The sequence below is a fragment of the Schistocerca cancellata genome, chromosome 3, assembly GCF_023864275.1.
Source record: "Schistocerca cancellata isolate TAMUIC-IGC-003103 chromosome 3, iqSchCanc2.1, whole genome shotgun sequence".
Classification (NCBI taxonomy): domain Eukaryota; kingdom Metazoa; phylum Arthropoda; class Insecta; order Orthoptera; family Acrididae; genus Schistocerca; species Schistocerca cancellata.
The window spans coordinates 891,381,444-891,398,887 of NC_064628.1; positions in this window are offsets into that span (position 1 = coordinate 891,381,444).

Consider the following 17,444-nt stretch of genomic DNA (forward strand, 5'->3'; position numbering starts at 1 on the left):
AGATCTGCAATTTAACGATTTGGTCTTTACCATATCTCTTCGTAAACCTCCGAACGCCTACAACAGGGAAGGGTGATTGTACGACTTCCAAAATCTCAGCTTCTTCAAGGTTGGTGTTTACTTTCCTGATTACTCCCAGCTTATGGACAACAAAGGAAGGAATGTAAGCTTCTATATTTTTAGACTTTAATACCTCATTGGTAACTAGGAAATTAGCCTTGTCTGCGGTTTTCAGTTCCACCTTAACTTTTGTTTTTCCTGCTGAAGAGATGTTAAGTATAGAATTCTTCACTTCTGGCAAGGGAATATGCAATAATTTCCCTAGTGCCATAGGGTGCAAGCGGCCTAAGTTTTTGTCCAAACATTCCGCGTAAACTACGAACGGTCCCCTATCTGTACGTTTGTAAAAGTTGAGAGACCTCGGAGTAGGTGCAGATCCCACAGGAGGGGTGTTAGTTGCAGCATGTTGGTTAGGAGTGAGCCCAGAAGAAGTTGCTACAGGCGGGTCAGCTACATTTGAAACGTCAGTTACAGGTAAGGGTTGATTAGCGTCTGCTATGAAGGTTTTGGAATTTCTTAAATCCAGACTGACCTCACTTTGTCGCTTGTTTCTCGTAGCGGAGTAGCTGGAGGAATCCTGTTCCGATAAATCCATATGCTCCTCCGCCGGCTGTATTCCAGATTCTCCCCGAACAACTGCTAACGAGTGGCTGATCACAGCCGTCGTGTTCTCCAATGGGGGTCCTGGAAGAGCTGGTAAAGGTGCTGCATCTGGATGTAGCCGCTGGGCAGGTGGTTGTTGTTGATGTTGTCCCATAGGGGCGTCGAAGTCACCACCCCCTTCTCCATACACCCCACCATATGTGGCTGGGCTTGCCGTCACCGATAGTAATGTCAGGTGTTAATGTGCCTAACAGAAAACCGTACCAAACGAAAGCTGTTACGCGCGTGCACTAGTAGGTAAACACAAGGGGCGCACGGAAGAGCGACCGCGTAGCAAGTCTTAACACTTCCGCGTCTGCAAGCGAACTGAGGAAAGGACTTCTTCTGAGGCGTTCCTAGCTGGGAAGCCCGGCGACCAGGTGGACACAGGTAGTGCCCACAGGCGAGCGGCGGTCGCGCCCCCATGTCGGCACACTTCACAGAGGATTAGCGACAGGCGAAGACGCTGCATACATCAACACGCTGCCAAGGGAAGCCGTGGACGTGTGCAGAGGCAGCGGAAACTACAAACTTAGAGCAAAAAACAGCTTTGCCACGATTCTAGATAACACGGACAAAGCGGCGAGTTGAATGGCAACTGCACGACATGAGTGTCCAAGAATCTCAAGTGGCCCGGGGAATTTTGGCCGTTTCCCGCGAGCAGAACACCTGGGAACGTAGCGGCAATACGCGGCAATACGCTGTTCAAATGGTTCAAATGGCTCTGAGCACTATGCGACTTAATTTCTGAGGTCATCAGTCGCCTAGAACTTAGAACTAATTGAACCTAACTAACCTAAGGACATCACACACTGTAAGTAGGCTGTTTATGTTTTCTTATTGGCAACGTTACGTAGTGCTCTGTATGAAAATTACTGGCTGTGCTGTGTGCAGTCTGTGGCTAGTTTGCATCGTTGTCTGCCATTGTAGTGTTGGGCAGCTGGATGTGAACAGCGCGTAGCGTTGCGCAGGTGAGCCGCCAGCAGTGGTGGATGTGGGGACAGAGATGGCGGAGTTTTGAAATTTGTAACACTGGATGTCATGAACTACTATATATATTATGACTGTTAAGGTAAATACATTGTTTGTTCTCTATTAACATCTTTCAATTGCTAACTATGCCTATCAGTAGTTAGTGCCTTCTGTAGTTTGAATCTTTTATTTAGCTGGCAGTAGTGGCGCTCGGTGTATTGCAGTAGCTTGAGTAACGAAGATTTTTGTGAGGTAAGTGATTTGTGAAAGGTACAGGTTAATGTTAGTCAGGGCCATTCCTTTGTAGGGATTTCTGAAAGTCAGATTGCGTTGCGCTAAAAAAATATTGTGTGTCAGTGTCAGTCATGTATAATTGTCGAAAGGGGACGTTTCAAAACATCCATGCCCGAGGCAGGATTCAAACCTGCGACCGTAGCGTGTATACTCTGTCTCACACAGAGTACGGCTCTCTTTTCCTCGCGGAATGCGACCGCAAGGAGGGAGGAAATTTTGAAAGGGACTTCTTCATTGGCAAGAATCTAACGTTGGCTTTGAAAAATAGTACGAGTTACGTAATTTGCGGAAGGGCGGAGACAAGACGCTGGAGGGGAGCGGCTCTCTCTCTCTCTCCAGGTGCGAGGAGTGCACTAGTATTTGGGGTTCCGAATATTGCTTCTGAGGAGGCAGGAGTTCACTCTTGACTGCTTCCGATAAATCGCAAGGATTCTCTTATCGCTTGTTATGAGACAATGCACTTAGCATTTCTCGCTAACAGCGTAGAGAGCAAAGTTTGTCAGATCCAAATAGGCGAGCTTCACTCACTGTGCGCGTTATCAAGAGCTTAACTCAGGATCACATTTTGTTTTACTACACGTCCGATGACAGCAGTATCGTTAGAACAGTTTTGAACTTTGTTTAATGCAGTTTCACGTAGGTTTGCAGTTGAAGATGGACGCATACAGTCGTCCAGTAATGATAACTTCCAGTAGCAGGTTTCGGTCGCTATTTTCAGCGTAGGGCATGTTAGACGCTATCAACTACGTCGACGGCATAGCCTTGATGCAGTCGGACGCAATCAGCGCCGACGCCACCGCCACGCCGACCATGCTATGAACATGGTAATACAGAAAACGCCCGCTTTCCTAGCTGCGCATTCTTCTTTCACTTTCTTCAATTTCTTTGCAGTGTGTGAGATGCTCATAAAGACGTTAAGAGAGTCATCTGTCCAGCTGGATGTTTTTTTATTCCTTCTTCATATAAATCACCAGGTCAACCCGTCTCGCGTAAGTTATTTATATGTTAAATTAGAATTAAGTCATACAATGCTCATGTTAAAAATTAAATACAAGGGCAGGCACCTTATATAATTCACTTGTTGTGAGCTTTTGGTGCCAATTCAGTTCTATTTGTTGTTTTTTGTTTGATACTTTCTACAGTATCTGGAGATCCAAATTTTTTATTTTTGTTTATCATTATTTGAATAATTTGTGAGTGATTGTTAAATGAATTTGATAAAATTTAAATAATTATTACATATGCAGATTAATGCAGTTTCACTGAATAAACCACTTATATGTTGAACAGCACTCCTTGCATTTCATTTATAGAATTTAAATAAAATTCACACCTCTTTCTCCCTCCCACACGAGGTGTCTTGCAAAGTTCAACGCATTTACTTTTGCTGCAGATGATGTGATGCTATGGCGAGGCACACAAGAAGATGTGCAACACCAATAAACACGCGGAACTACCATTTGAATGGAAGTAGGAGTTATACGCTGAATTACAGGCCTATATCGCAAACGTCGATTTCCAGTAGGGGTTTGGAACATATACTGTATTCAAACATTATGAAGTACCTCGAAGTAAACTATTTATTGACACATAGCACGGATTCAGAAAATATCGTTCTTGCGAAACACAACTAGCTCTTTATACTCATGAAGTAATGAATGCTATCGGCAGGGGATGTCAAATTGATTCCATATTTTTATATTTGCAGAAGGCTTTCGACACCGTTTCTCACAAGCGTCTTCTAACCAAACTGCTTGTCTACGGAGTATCGCCTCAGTTGTGCGACTGGATTCATGATTTCCTGTCAGAAAGGTCACAGTTCGTAGTAATAGACGGAAAGTCATCGAGTAAAACAGAAGTAATATCCGGCGTTCCCCAGGCCTTCTATTGTTCAAAACTGGTTCAGATGGCTCTGAGCACTATGGGACTTAACATCTGAGGTCATCAGTCCCCTACAACTTAGAACTATTTAAACCTAACTAACCTAAGGACATCACGCACATCCATGCCCGAGGTAGGATTCGAACCTGCGACCGTAGCAGTAGCGCTGTTCGAGACTGAAGCGCCTACAACCGCTCGGTCACCGCGGCCGGCAGTCTATTGTTCCTGATCTATATTAATGACATAGGAGACAATCTGAGTAGCCGTCTTCGATTGTTTGCAGATGATGCTGTCACTTACCCTCTTGTAAAGTCATCAGATGATCAAAACGACATGCAAAATGATTTAGATAAGGTAGCTGTATGGTGCAAAAAGTGGCAATTGACCCTGAATAAGGAAAAGTCTGAACTTATTCACAGGAGTACTAAAAGAAATCAGCTAAATTTCGATTACGCGGTAAGTCAGACAAATCAATTCAATTAAATACTTAGGGATTACAATTACAAATAACCTAAATTGGAACGATCACGAGATAATATTGTGGGTAGAGCAAACCAAAGACTGTGATCCATTGGCAGAGCACTTAGAAGGTGCGACAGGTCTACTAAAGAGACTGCTTACACCACGCTTGTCCGCCCTATTCTGGAGTATTGCTGTGCGGTGTGGGATGATACCGAAAAAGTACAAAGAAGAGCAGCTCGTTTTGTACTATAGCGAACTAGGGGAGATAGTTTCACAACATGATACGTGAACTGGAGTGGCAATCATTAAAACAAAGGCATTTTTCGTTGCGACGGGATCTTCTCATGAAATTTCAATCAAGTTTTCTCCTCCGATTGCGAAAACATCCAGTTTTCCACCCACCTACATAGGGAGAAATGATCATCACGATAAAATAAGAGAAATCAGGGCTCGCACAGAAAAAGTTAAGTGCCCGTTTTTCCCGCGCGCCTTTCGAAAGTGAAACGGTAGAGAGACAGCTTTAAGATGGTTCATTGAACCATCTGCCAAGCACTTTGACGTGAATAGCAGAGTAATCACATAGATGCAGATGCAGATGAATCAGTCTGACCTAAAAACAGTCTTTGATAACCAGTTCTAATGCCTTTCAACACAAGAGTTTTCTATATGAACACCGACCTGGATCGAAAGAAGACACAAAACGTTGACCACATTCATCACCCTTTTAGTATCCTGCTTCGAGACACAAAGTCCTCTTTCGGTATCACCAGCATAATAAATATCAGAAATAACCAAGTTACGACTTTCCAAAAGAAGATCGAAAGAAGACACAAAACGTTGACCACATTCATCACCCTTTTAGTATCCTGCTTCGAGACACAAAGTCCTCTTTCGGTATCACCAACATAATAAATATCAGAAATAACCAAATTAAACTTTCCAAAAGGACAGCAAAATCGCCTTTAGAAGCAAGAAAATCGTTTATCTGATATTTTTTTTACTAGTAACTGCATATTCCTTTCACAATTGCTCCATCAACAGCGGCGACAGCAGTAGACTCTAGGTCTTCAAAAGGCATGAACAGAAAAGGTCCGGAGTGAAAATATCCGTCATTAAACGCAAACGAATCAACCAGAATGTGAAATCATAGGTTAAAATGGGTTGCAGACACGTAGAGGATGGATCAAAGAAGAACACCGAGAAAATTGCTGAAAAAACGAAGACAACAGCGCTGAAGTCTACCCAAGGAAACAGCTGATCACTCAAGTGAAACAGATTGTGGGACAGGAGTAGTGGAATGGCTGTAGGTCGAGAGAGAAGAACTGTGCCTGCACGGATGAAAATGAAATCTGCTCTTATACCACACCTGAGGTACTACAGATGGTTAATGTGTGTGTTACCTGTTACAATTATTGTCAACTTACAAGTATCACGTTTAAGGTGTCTGTTACTAGCAGTCTTTGCTGTGTTATCAGTGTCCGCTAATAATTATCTGTGTAGTCATTCTTGGATCAACTATGGTGTTTGTCTCAACTAAGGTCTTTGGAGCCAGCGCTGGCTTAGCCAATGAGAAGTGAAGGTAGCTGAGCAGACAATATGGTCTGCGGTACCAAACATGAACAAGTATTCTTATTCTCTTCCGGTTTCCATTCCCTTCAGTTCTTATGTGTGTTACCGCGTGTTAAGAGACTTGTCCACTCTGAAATGTACTGATACACTATGTGAGCAAAAGTATCCGGACTCCCCCAAAAACATACGTTTTTCATATTAGGTGGACTGTGCTGCCACCTACTGACAGGTACTCCATATCAGCGACCTCAGTAGTCATTAGACATCGTGAGAGAGCAGAATGGGGAGCTCCGCGGAACTCACGGACTTCGAACGCGGTCAGGTGATTGGGTGTCAGTTGCGTCATACGTCTGTACGCGAGATTTTCACACTCCTAAAAATCCCTAGGTCCACTGTTTGCGATGCGATAGTGAAAACGTGAAGGGACACGTGCAGCACAAAAGAGTGCAGGCCGACCTCGTCTGTCGACTGACAGAGACCGCCGACATTTGAAGAGGGTCATAATGCGTAATAGGCAGACATCTATCCAGACCATCACGCACGAATTCCAAACTGTATCAGGATCCACTGCAACTATTACGAGAGTTGGGCGAGAGGTGAGAAAACTTGGATTTCATGGTCGAGCGGCTGCTCATAAGCCACACATCACGCCGGTAAATGCCAAACCACGCCTCGCTTGGTATAAGGAGCTAAACATAGGACGATTAAACAATGGAAAAACGTTGTTGTGTAGTGACGAATCGCGGAACACGATGTGGCGATCCGATGGCTGGGTGTGGGTATGGCGAATAGCCGGTGAACGTCAGCTACCATCGTGTGTAGTGCCAACAGTAAAATTCGGAGGCGGTGGTGCTATGGTGTGCTCGTGTTTGTCATGGAGGGGGTTCGCACTCCTTGTTGTCTTGCATGGCACTATCACAGCATAGGCCTACATTTATGTTTTAAGCACCTTCTTGCTTCCCACTGTTGAAGATCAATTTGGGGATGGCATTTTTCAACACAATCGAGCACCTGTTCATAATGCACGGCCTGTGGCGGAGTGCTTACACGAGAATAACATCCCTGTAATGGACTGGTCTGCACAGAGTCCTGTCCTGAACCCTATAAGACACCTTTGGAATGTTGTGGAAAGGCGACTTCGTGCCAGGCCTCACAGACCGACTTCGATACCTCTCCACAGTGCAGCACACCGTGAAGAATGGGCTGCCATTCCCCAAGAAACTTTCCAGCATCTGGTTGAACGTATGCCGGCGAGAGTGGAAGTTTTCGTTAAAACTAATTGGGGGCATTGAATTCTAGCACTACCGATGGAGGGGGCTTGTAAGTCATTTTCAGCCAGGTGTCCGGATACTTTTGATCTCGTAGTGTAAAGATGGGGAATGATAAATGACTAAGTCTGCGTTTCTTTGTGTGAGACTGCAATGAGACTTGCTAACATCATTTCTAAGTCCAAGAGCGCAGAAAAATAACGTAACATTACTCCAAATAGGTGTTTGGCGAGCCATATTTAAATGTGGGGTTTTAGCTGTACTGACCAATTATGAGTAGCAAAGGGGGACTTGCAGTCTCGATTAATGTAGAACACTTCATTATACCCTCCCTTCCTCTCCGAGTGGTAGATTATTTAAAAAATTACCTTGTTGCTAATGATTTGATATTAAATCAGAATAAGGCATCGAATCCGGAGTGGAAGTACTACCCGGAAGAAGTCAGACGCTGTCATAACCTGATGGTTATTGTGCGATTTACTTCGCGCAACAACGATCGGCAGAAATAAAAAGTGTACCAAATAATACAGAAATTCGCTTGTGAAGTTTTGGTCTGAAAATGATGAGTTAATTTTGACTCTGTCTGAAAATTATTGTAGATGAACGTTCGCCGGCTCACTTAATGCGGACGAATTCAATTAAAACTCTTGACTCTGAAATTGAATAACATTACTGTTGTAGCATGCTGGCAGGCGCGGACAGTTGCAAAGGCACTGACTCGCGCCGACTATCAAAACACAATAATCACAGAAAAAATTTCGGTCATGCACAAAAGCAAACTTGCAACTACTTGATGAAATTAACTACTAGTTCTTTACACTACCAGTTACCTAACAACTGATCTGCGTTTCCCACTGTGTTGCAACTTCAATTAAATTGTTTTGCAAAAGGTAAACTTTTCGAAAAGAATTATTTTAGTATTTAAATTGACTGTTCTACAATAATAACTGGTATTTAAAATGGTTACGGAGTTCGATACAGTGACTTATGTAAATTACTTTTCCTATAAAATTGTCTGAACATGACGTATTGTTAAATATACTGCTTTGTCAAAAATACTTAATTTTTTGTTACGTAAATTACCTCTCACACAAAGCCCAGCAACAGTACTAGAGTAACAATAACCTCTTTGGTATACATAACGATATTCCCTGACTTGGCCAGTGCGTCCACTACAATATTTTACATTCAGTTTCATTGATTATTTTAAAACAGGAAATTATTGAAACATATATACATCATAATAACATTTTTTTGTTTATTTTTTGGTCATCAGTCTACTGACTGGTTTGATGCGGCCCGCCACGAATTCCTTTCCTGTGCTAACCTCTTCATCTCAGAGCAGCACTTGCAACCTACGTCCTCAATTATTTGCTTGACGTATTCCAATTTCTGTCTTCCTCTACAGATTTTGCCCTCTACAGCTCCCTCTAGTACCATGGAAGTCATTCCATCATGTCTTAGCAGATGTCCTATCATCCTGTCCCTCCTCCTTATCAGTGTTTTCCACATTTTCCTTTCCTCTCCGATCCTGCGTAGAACCTCGTCATTCCTTACCTTATCAGTCCACCTAATTTTCAACATTCGTCTGGAGCACCACATCTCAAATGCTTCGATTCTCTTCTGTTCCGGTTTTTCCACAGTCCATGTTTCAGTACCATACAATGCTGTATTCCAGACGTACATCCTCATAAATTTCTTCCTCAAATTAAGGCCGGTATTTGATATTAGTAGACTTCTATTGGCCAGAAATGACTGTTTTGCCATAGCGAGTCTGCTTTTGATGTCCTCCTTGCTCCGTCCGTCATTAGTTATTTTACTGCCTAGGTAGCAGAATTCCTTAACTTCATTGACTTCGTGACCATCAATCCTGATGTTGAGTTTCTCGCTGTTCTCATTTCTACTACTTCCCATTACCTTCGTCTTTTTCCGATTTACTCTCAAACCATACTGTGTACTCATTAGACTGTTCATTCCGTTCAGCAGATCATTTAATTCTTCTTCACTTTCACTCAGGATAGCAATGTCATCAGTGAATCGTATCATTGATATCCTTTCACCTTGAATTTTAATTCCACTCCTGAACCTTTCTTTTATTTCCATCATTACTTCTTCGATGTACAGATTGAAGAGTAGGGGCGAAAGGCTACAGCCTTGTCTTACACCCTTCTTAATACGAGCACTCCGTTCTTGATCGTCCACTCTTATTATTCCCTCTTGGTTGTTGTACATATTGTATATGACCCGTCTCTCCCTATAGCTTACCCCTACTTTTTTCAGAATCTCGAACAGCTTGCACCATTTTATATTGTCGAACGCTTTTTCCAGGTCGACAAATCCTATGAAAGTGTCTTGATTTTTCTTTAGCCTTGCTTCCATTATTAGCCGTAACGTCAGAATTGCCTCTCTCGTCTCGTTACTTTTCCTAAAACCAAACTGATCGTCACCTAGCGCATTCTCAATTTTCTTTTCCATTCTTCTGTATATTATTCCTGTAAGCAGCTTCGATGCACGAGCTGTTAAGCTGATTGTGCGATAATTCTCGCACTTGTCAGCTCTTGCCGTCTTCGGAATTGTGTGGATGATGCTTTTCCGAAAGTCAGATGGTATATCGCCAGACTCAGATATTCTACACACCAACGTGAATAGTCGTTTTGTTGCCACTTCCCCTAATGATTTTAGAAATTCTGATGGAATGTTATCTATCCCTTCTGCCTTATTTGACCGTAAGTCCTCCGAAGCTCTTTTAAATTCCGATTCTAATACTGGATCCCCTATCTCTTCTAAATCGACTCCTGTTTCTTCTTCTATCACATCAGACAAATCTTCACCCTCATTGAGGCTTTCAATGTATTCTTTCCACCTATCTGCTCTCTCCTCTGCATTTAACAGTGGAATTCCTTGTTGCACTCTTAATGTTACCACCGTTGCTTTCAATGTCACCAAAGGTTGTTTTGACTTTCCTGTATGCTGAGTCTGTCCTTCCGACAATCATATCTTTTTCGATGTCTTCACATTTTTCCTGCAGCATAATAACATACACACCGTATTTATAAACTTCATTTAGATGTACGTAGTTAATAAAACAGGAAAAAAATTATACCGTGTGCACTGTATTTTGTGTTATAAGTTCTCGTTTTCTGTACATAGTATATTTGTGTTGCGACCTAGCCAAGTAAATACGTTCTTCCTTTCTAACATTTCTTTGCATATCCATTGGACTCGGAATACTTTCTGAACAAGGCTTTTGTGTTAAGGGGGAATAGCCACCACGCGGTAGTTGCACCGTTGATTATGGTATGTCATGTAAACTCTATTTTCTGCGATTCAGTAAGTATCGAGACATACAAAATCTCTTGCATGTATTGCACGTCTTCCCAACATTAAATTCAATATACAGTGCCGGAAAAATAGCAGCAACACCGATAAATGAAATTTCGGGGATATATTTGCCTAGGTAACATATCTAAGTGATTGACATTGCAAGATGAGAGAGTAATGTAAGGCACAAGATAAGCTATTCCAAATGTGAAATTGCGATACATTAGTAATCTGTGTAAACGCCAGAATGATGATTGCAAGCTTGTAAACATGTATGAATTGTGTTCTACAGTAGTCGGATGTCAGTTAGTAGGATGCAATTCGATGCCTGTTGCTAATGGTCGTTCAGTACAAGTACGGTTAGTGGTGGTTGGGGATGAAGCTATAGTTGTCTTGCGATGATCGACTGGAGACAGATCTGGTGATCGAACAAGCCAAGGTATCACGTCGACACTCTGTAGAGCATGTTGGGTTACAACAGCGGTATGTGGGCGAGCATTATCCCAGTGGAAAACAACTCCTCGAATGTTTTTAAAGAATGGCAGCACAACAGGTCGAATCAGCAGACTGACTTACAAATCTGCAGTCAGGATGCATGGGATAGCCACAGAGTGCTCCTGCTGTCATTCAAAATCGCACCCCAAACCTTGAGACAGATTGGTTGCAGGTCCTCGACTGGTCTCCTCCTAATGAACACTCGGCCGTTACTGGCACCAAGGCAGAAACAGCTTCCATCAGAAAACACAACTGGCGTCCACATTGTCCTGAAATAAGCTATCGCTTGACACCACTGAAGTTGCAAACAGCTGTGATTTGGGGTGAGAGGGATGTACTCTGCACGGTGACTAACGCTCACGACCGTTAGAGTGTGTATACAGGGTGAGTCACCTAACATTACCGCTGGATATGTTTCGTAAACCACATCAAATACTGACGAATCGATTCCACAGGGCGAACGTGAGGAGAGGGACTAGTGTAATTGGTTAATACAAACCATAAAAAAATGCACGGAAGTATGTTTTTTAACACAAACCTACGTTTTTTTTAATGGAATCCAGTTAGTTTTGTTAGCACATCTGAACATATAAACAAATACGTAATCAGTGCCGTTTGTTGCATTGTAAAATGTTAATTACATCCGGAGATATTGTAACCTAAAGTTGACGCTTGAGTACCACTCCTCCGCTGTTCGATCGTGTGTATCGGAGAGCACCGAATTACGTAGGGATCCAAAGGGAACGGTGATGGACCTGAGGTACAGAAGAGACTGGAGCAGCACATTACATCCACATGCTAACACCTTTTTATTGGTCTTTTTCACTGACGCACAGTTACATTACCATGAGGGGTGAGGTACACGTTCGACGGGCGTTTCATAGTACGTGGAGGACGCATAAATTGGCCAGCCCGTTCTCCTGATCTTACACCTCTGAACTTCTTTCTGTGGGGTACGTTAAAGGAGCATGTGTGCCGTGATGTGCCTACAACCCAAGAGGATATGAAACAACGTATTGTGGCAGCCTGCGGCGACATTACACCAGATGTACTGCGGCGTGTACGACATTCATTACGCCAGAGATTGCAATTGTGTGCAGCAAATGATGGCCACCACATTGAACATCTATTGGCGTGACATGTCGGGACACACTCTATTCCACTCCGTAATTGAAAACGGAAACCACGTGTGTACGTGTATCTCACCCCTCATGGTAATGTACATGTGCGTCAGTGAAAAAGACCAATAAAAAGGTATTAGCATGTGGACGTAATGTGCTGTTCCAGTCTCTTCTGTACCTAAGGTTCATCACCGTTCCCTTTGGATCCCTACGTAATTCGGTGCTCTCCGATACACACGATCGAACAGCGGAGGAGTGGTACTCAAGCGTCAACTTTATGTTACAATATCTCCGGATGTAATTAACATTTTACAATGCAACAAACGGCACTGATTACGTATTTGTTCATATGTTCAGATGTGCTAACAAAACTAACGGGGTTCCATTTAAAAAAAACGTAGGTTTGTGTTAAATAACACACTTCCGTGCATTTTTTTATGGTTTACATTTACCAATTACACTAGCCCCTCTCCTCACGTTCGGTCTGTGGAATCTATTCGTCAGTATTTGATGTGGTTTACGAACATACCCAGCGGTAACGTTTGGTGACTCACCCTGTATAATGCAATCCTGTTCCGCATCGTGATAATGACGACACTAACGCCACTCTTATGCGACTGTCACTACATTTGAACAGATATCACCTTTCCAATGGAGAAAAACGCCTACCAACTTTCGTTTACGTAGCACAACTCTTTTTTGTCGTTACGATTTCTTCCCGACAGTGTAAATTTACAATTTGGTTATCGTCAAGGTACCGATACCGATCTTAGAGGAAATTTTGCCTTCAGCACGGCTATCCCTTCAATCAAAATTGATTTTCATGTGGTGCAGACAATTAGGTAGCGTGAGATCGCTTGCAATATTTTTAGGAGATTTATAAAAATTTTCAGAAGGTACGTTTCCGTTGAGATCTTCGGGTCAGCACTTAAATTGTGATGAATGAATTAAATTGAATACTGCTTCATATAGCGATAACTGTGCCGTTATTCCTATAGTATGAAATGGTTTTGAAACTACTTTTTTATTTTTGTTAAAAGACACGGCTAATTTTTCTCACGGCGCTATCGCCATAAATATCATACGTATCTCAACGTGAAGAAATGCGTCTTACTCACGATGGATTAAAAATCTTTCTTTAATATTACGCGATAATCCATGTAAACAATGCTTAATTAATTTTTCTGTGAGGCTGGATGCTCCAGGACAGATGCCTATGTGCAATGGCAGCGTAAGCATTTACAGATATTATTATTAATAAAAAAACTGTACTTCTGGCCTAATATGATTTGCAAAATATTACAAGACGCCGTTTTCAGTTTATTGAGATTATTCTTTTTAATATTTTTAGCGTTAAATGACTGTTACAAGAACTTATATAATTTTTGTCATCAGTGGCGTCGCTACAATAATGAGCCTACACAAAATGACCAGGGCAACATTTAATTATTACGTACTAAATCATATATATTCAACAAAATTCTATTACTACTACAGGTAATTCTATCAGTTACAGACCGTGAAAATTAGAGTCCGTCATCTAGAACATCAGAAACGATAAATAAGATAGTGAAACAAAAAAATACGCTCATTCTTCTTGTACCAAGGGACAAAGATAATAATAATTGCGATTCTAAGAGCGCAGATAACTCTTCTCCATTGTTGAGTATCAACGACTAATTTATACTCTTTCTTTCCGGAGGCTATACTGGAAATACAGAAGCGTCCGATCTTACCCGTCGGCTTTGACCCATGACGTCACAAATACCGCGGAAACGACTATAAACAATTCCAATATGGCGGATATAAAAACATCGCATACGTATTGTAAACACTGAAATACACAAGTTTCACAAAAAGCCTAATGACTGTAACGGGACAAGCGTGGGAAATTAGGGGTTTTTGGGTGCGGAGAAACTAAATATACAGAAATGTAGCCACCGACCGCCATTCAAAACCACGCAAAACAACGAAATAAATCAACATCACAAAACTGACCAAATACCAAAAAACACATTCCTATCCATAATCGGACACTTCCCTTAACCTATATAGCTCAACAGAACCTACCGATCACATCCCCCAATAGAAAACTAAGAAACGAAAGCTTCCCTTACACCTACATACATCGGCACTTATGCAGTTTAGCAGGTACGGAAAAAATTTTTCATTTTTTTTCAAAATTTGATCATCATGTGTCGTTATGCGGTGGGGGGAGTCTGCAGTGCCCCCCCATCCCCCCACAGGCTTCATTAGTGTCAAATCAATATTTTCGAATCATAGGCGGCCGCTGCCGCGGCCGCATTCCAAAAAAAAAACTCCCAACCTAACCTCAAGTGGGCTACGCTACAGATCAATATGTTCATCAAATTGCTTCATATTACGTATACATGTTCATTAGTGTCAAATCAATATTTTCGAATCATAGGCGGCCGCTGCCGCGGCCGCATTCCAAAAAAAAACTCCCAACCTAACCTCGTATTCAGGGCTACGCTACAGATCAACCGAACCACAACCAAATACACTCAATAACAAACTCACCCGACGTACAGCAATGAGCATTAAATTAACCATTAACTCACTAATAGAAATTCCGCTTCAAATCCAACACTTGAGCAACAGAAAACTGACCCCACCACACGAAACAAACGAAACAAACGAAAACAATGAACACACCACCAGAGAGCACGACAAACAAAAACAAGACATCTACAAACACGCCACAATCGCAAATCAAACTCCGCGCCGTAATGACGTCACACACCACAACACGCTAACGTCACGGGTCAAAGCCGACGGGTAAGATCGGACGCTTCTGTTGACCCGCTATACTATATTGTGGTGCAGACAATTTAGGTAGCGTGAGATCGCTGGCAACATTTTTAGGAGACTTGTTACATTTTTCAAAAGGTACGTTTCCGTCGAGATCTTCGGGTCAGCACTTAATATGGGATGTTGCATGAAATGTTCTACGAAAATGCGATGTTATCAGGTATTTAGCACACACGCATTCTAATTCAGTGTGGACCAACTATGCTGAGTGCACCTGTTTTGTCTATAAGGAGGAATATCAGGTATTAGTTCTCGTTTAAGAAACTTACTCGTTACACAGAGCTAAACCATCCAGATACCCCATTTAAACGTTGCTCTTAGTAAATTTGTCAGTACTAATTACTCATGAAAAGAAGTCAGATTGCATTATAATTGCGTTTTTACAGCTCCAAATTCGTAGAGAAAAGAGGGTGTTTTCATCAGCGCAGTTTTCTGCGGGATTAAAATGTTCACTAAGTTAAGTTTTCTAAAACGCAGTTCCAGGTTATAAAAATAGATGATGTGCTGTGTGTGGCATTATTGTCTACTCGTACAGCCATTCATGTATGTTCCCCCTTGTCTCTTTTGCTAGAATACTATGAAAGTTATTTTCAATTCGTTTATTTTACAAAGTCGTTCGTAACACATTATCAACACTGCTATCAAGCTAAAATTCGAAAGTAGCCGAGTCAAATGTTCTTACAAATTAAGGATTGCCACTGACACCGTTACTGAACAATTCTGACGTATTCACCTTCATGTTCTTCGTGGTTTAATGAAACTACTAGTTGTCGTCACGTAGAACTTTTTGGAATCCAGCTAAAATACAAACTATTCCATCCCAAGGTATCGATCGGAAACGTCAGCCATTGTCACCAGCCCAGCAATGCGATCTCGTTGACGAAACTGTCTGCTATGCCACCACAGCATGACCGTGTGAAAGACGTGCTTGTAGTGATTTAGGGCTGATCACTTCTCAGCGATAAATAGTTCTTCTAAGAGATGACACTGAGGCCCCTCTGGAAGCCACAGCTTCTTCAGAGATTCGCTGTACTCGTTTATGTTCGCAGAATGCCAATCAAAACTGGTCCAGATTCACCTCTTGTTTCTTTCGCGATCTGAAAATCGTGTAATTTTTCCCTCGTGGACGGAATATACCGCACTGCATGGAAAGGAAGCATAATTCGACCCATCCCTAAGATCGAAAACCCGTAACTGTCTAGTGATTACCGACCAATTAGCATACTGCCTGCTGCTTTCAAAGCACTTGAATATATTGTTCATGATCAAATCACTGAACACCCGCATGAATTCAACATATATGACAAATTTCAATCCGGTATCCATAAACACCACAGCACAAGCACTGCTCTAATTAAAGTAACTGATGACCTGAAATACGCCATAGACAACCTAATGGCAACAATATTGACGCTACTAGACTTCAGCAAAGCTTTTGACTCTGTTAATTTTAACATATTGCTCAGAAAAATTCAACAGCTGCATTTCTTAGATAGTGCAATGAGATGGTTTGAAAGCTACTGAAAAGACAGACAGCAATGTTTTGTCTGTGTAAATGAAAAATCTTCCTGGAAACATGTCTCCTCAGGAGCGCCACAAGGATCAATCTTCGGACCACTTTTGTTTTCCTTATATGTCAGTGATATTTCGTCTGTTCTGTCCTCCTGTAAATATCATTTCTATGCCGACGCCCTCCAGCTCTACCTAAGCGTCAGACCTGAAGATATAAACACTGCAATCGCTCAGATGAATGATGATATGTCTTCAGTGGTGACATGGACGGAAATCCTAGGGCTTAAACTAAATGCAAGAAAGACACAAGTAAACTTAATAGCTCATCAGAAACTGATAACTTCAGGTTCCCGCGAACGGCTGCCTCCGATTCTACTCTACGATATTCCAATACCATATCAGAAAACCGTTAAGAACTTAGGTGTAACTTTGGATGAGCATTTCAACTGGGCACAGAATACAGTCGCAGTGTGCCGGAAGACGTCCGCTTGTCTCTATGTTCTCAAAAAGTTTCGGAACGTATTTCCACAGGACGCCAGCTCGGGCAAGCACTCGTTCTACCGAACCTCCACTGTTGTGATGTAATTCAACATGGCATGAGTAGTGAAAACATAAGACGATTACAACTAACCACGAATGCCTGTGTGCGTTACACCTTCAACATTCGCCGATATTATCATGTTAGTGCTTCATACTCCCAGCTAGGGTGGCTGCGGCCGGACAAATTGCGCGACTACCTCACTCTATGTCTACTTCACCGGCTCCTCGTCGCGCAAGCACCCCAGTACTTTGCTTCAGAAATTAAACACCATTCATGGCATCATAATCGAAGCACGAGGTCACTCTTATCTGGTATCCTAACTGTTCCCACTCACAAAACAGAAACTTTTGCAAACTCCTTCTCAGTTGCTGTTGTCCGCCTCTGGAACAAACTGCCCCTTACCTTGTCCAAAATTCAATCCCCTGCTACTTTTAAGAAGAACTTGAAGCATTTCCTGTTATCATCCTCATAACG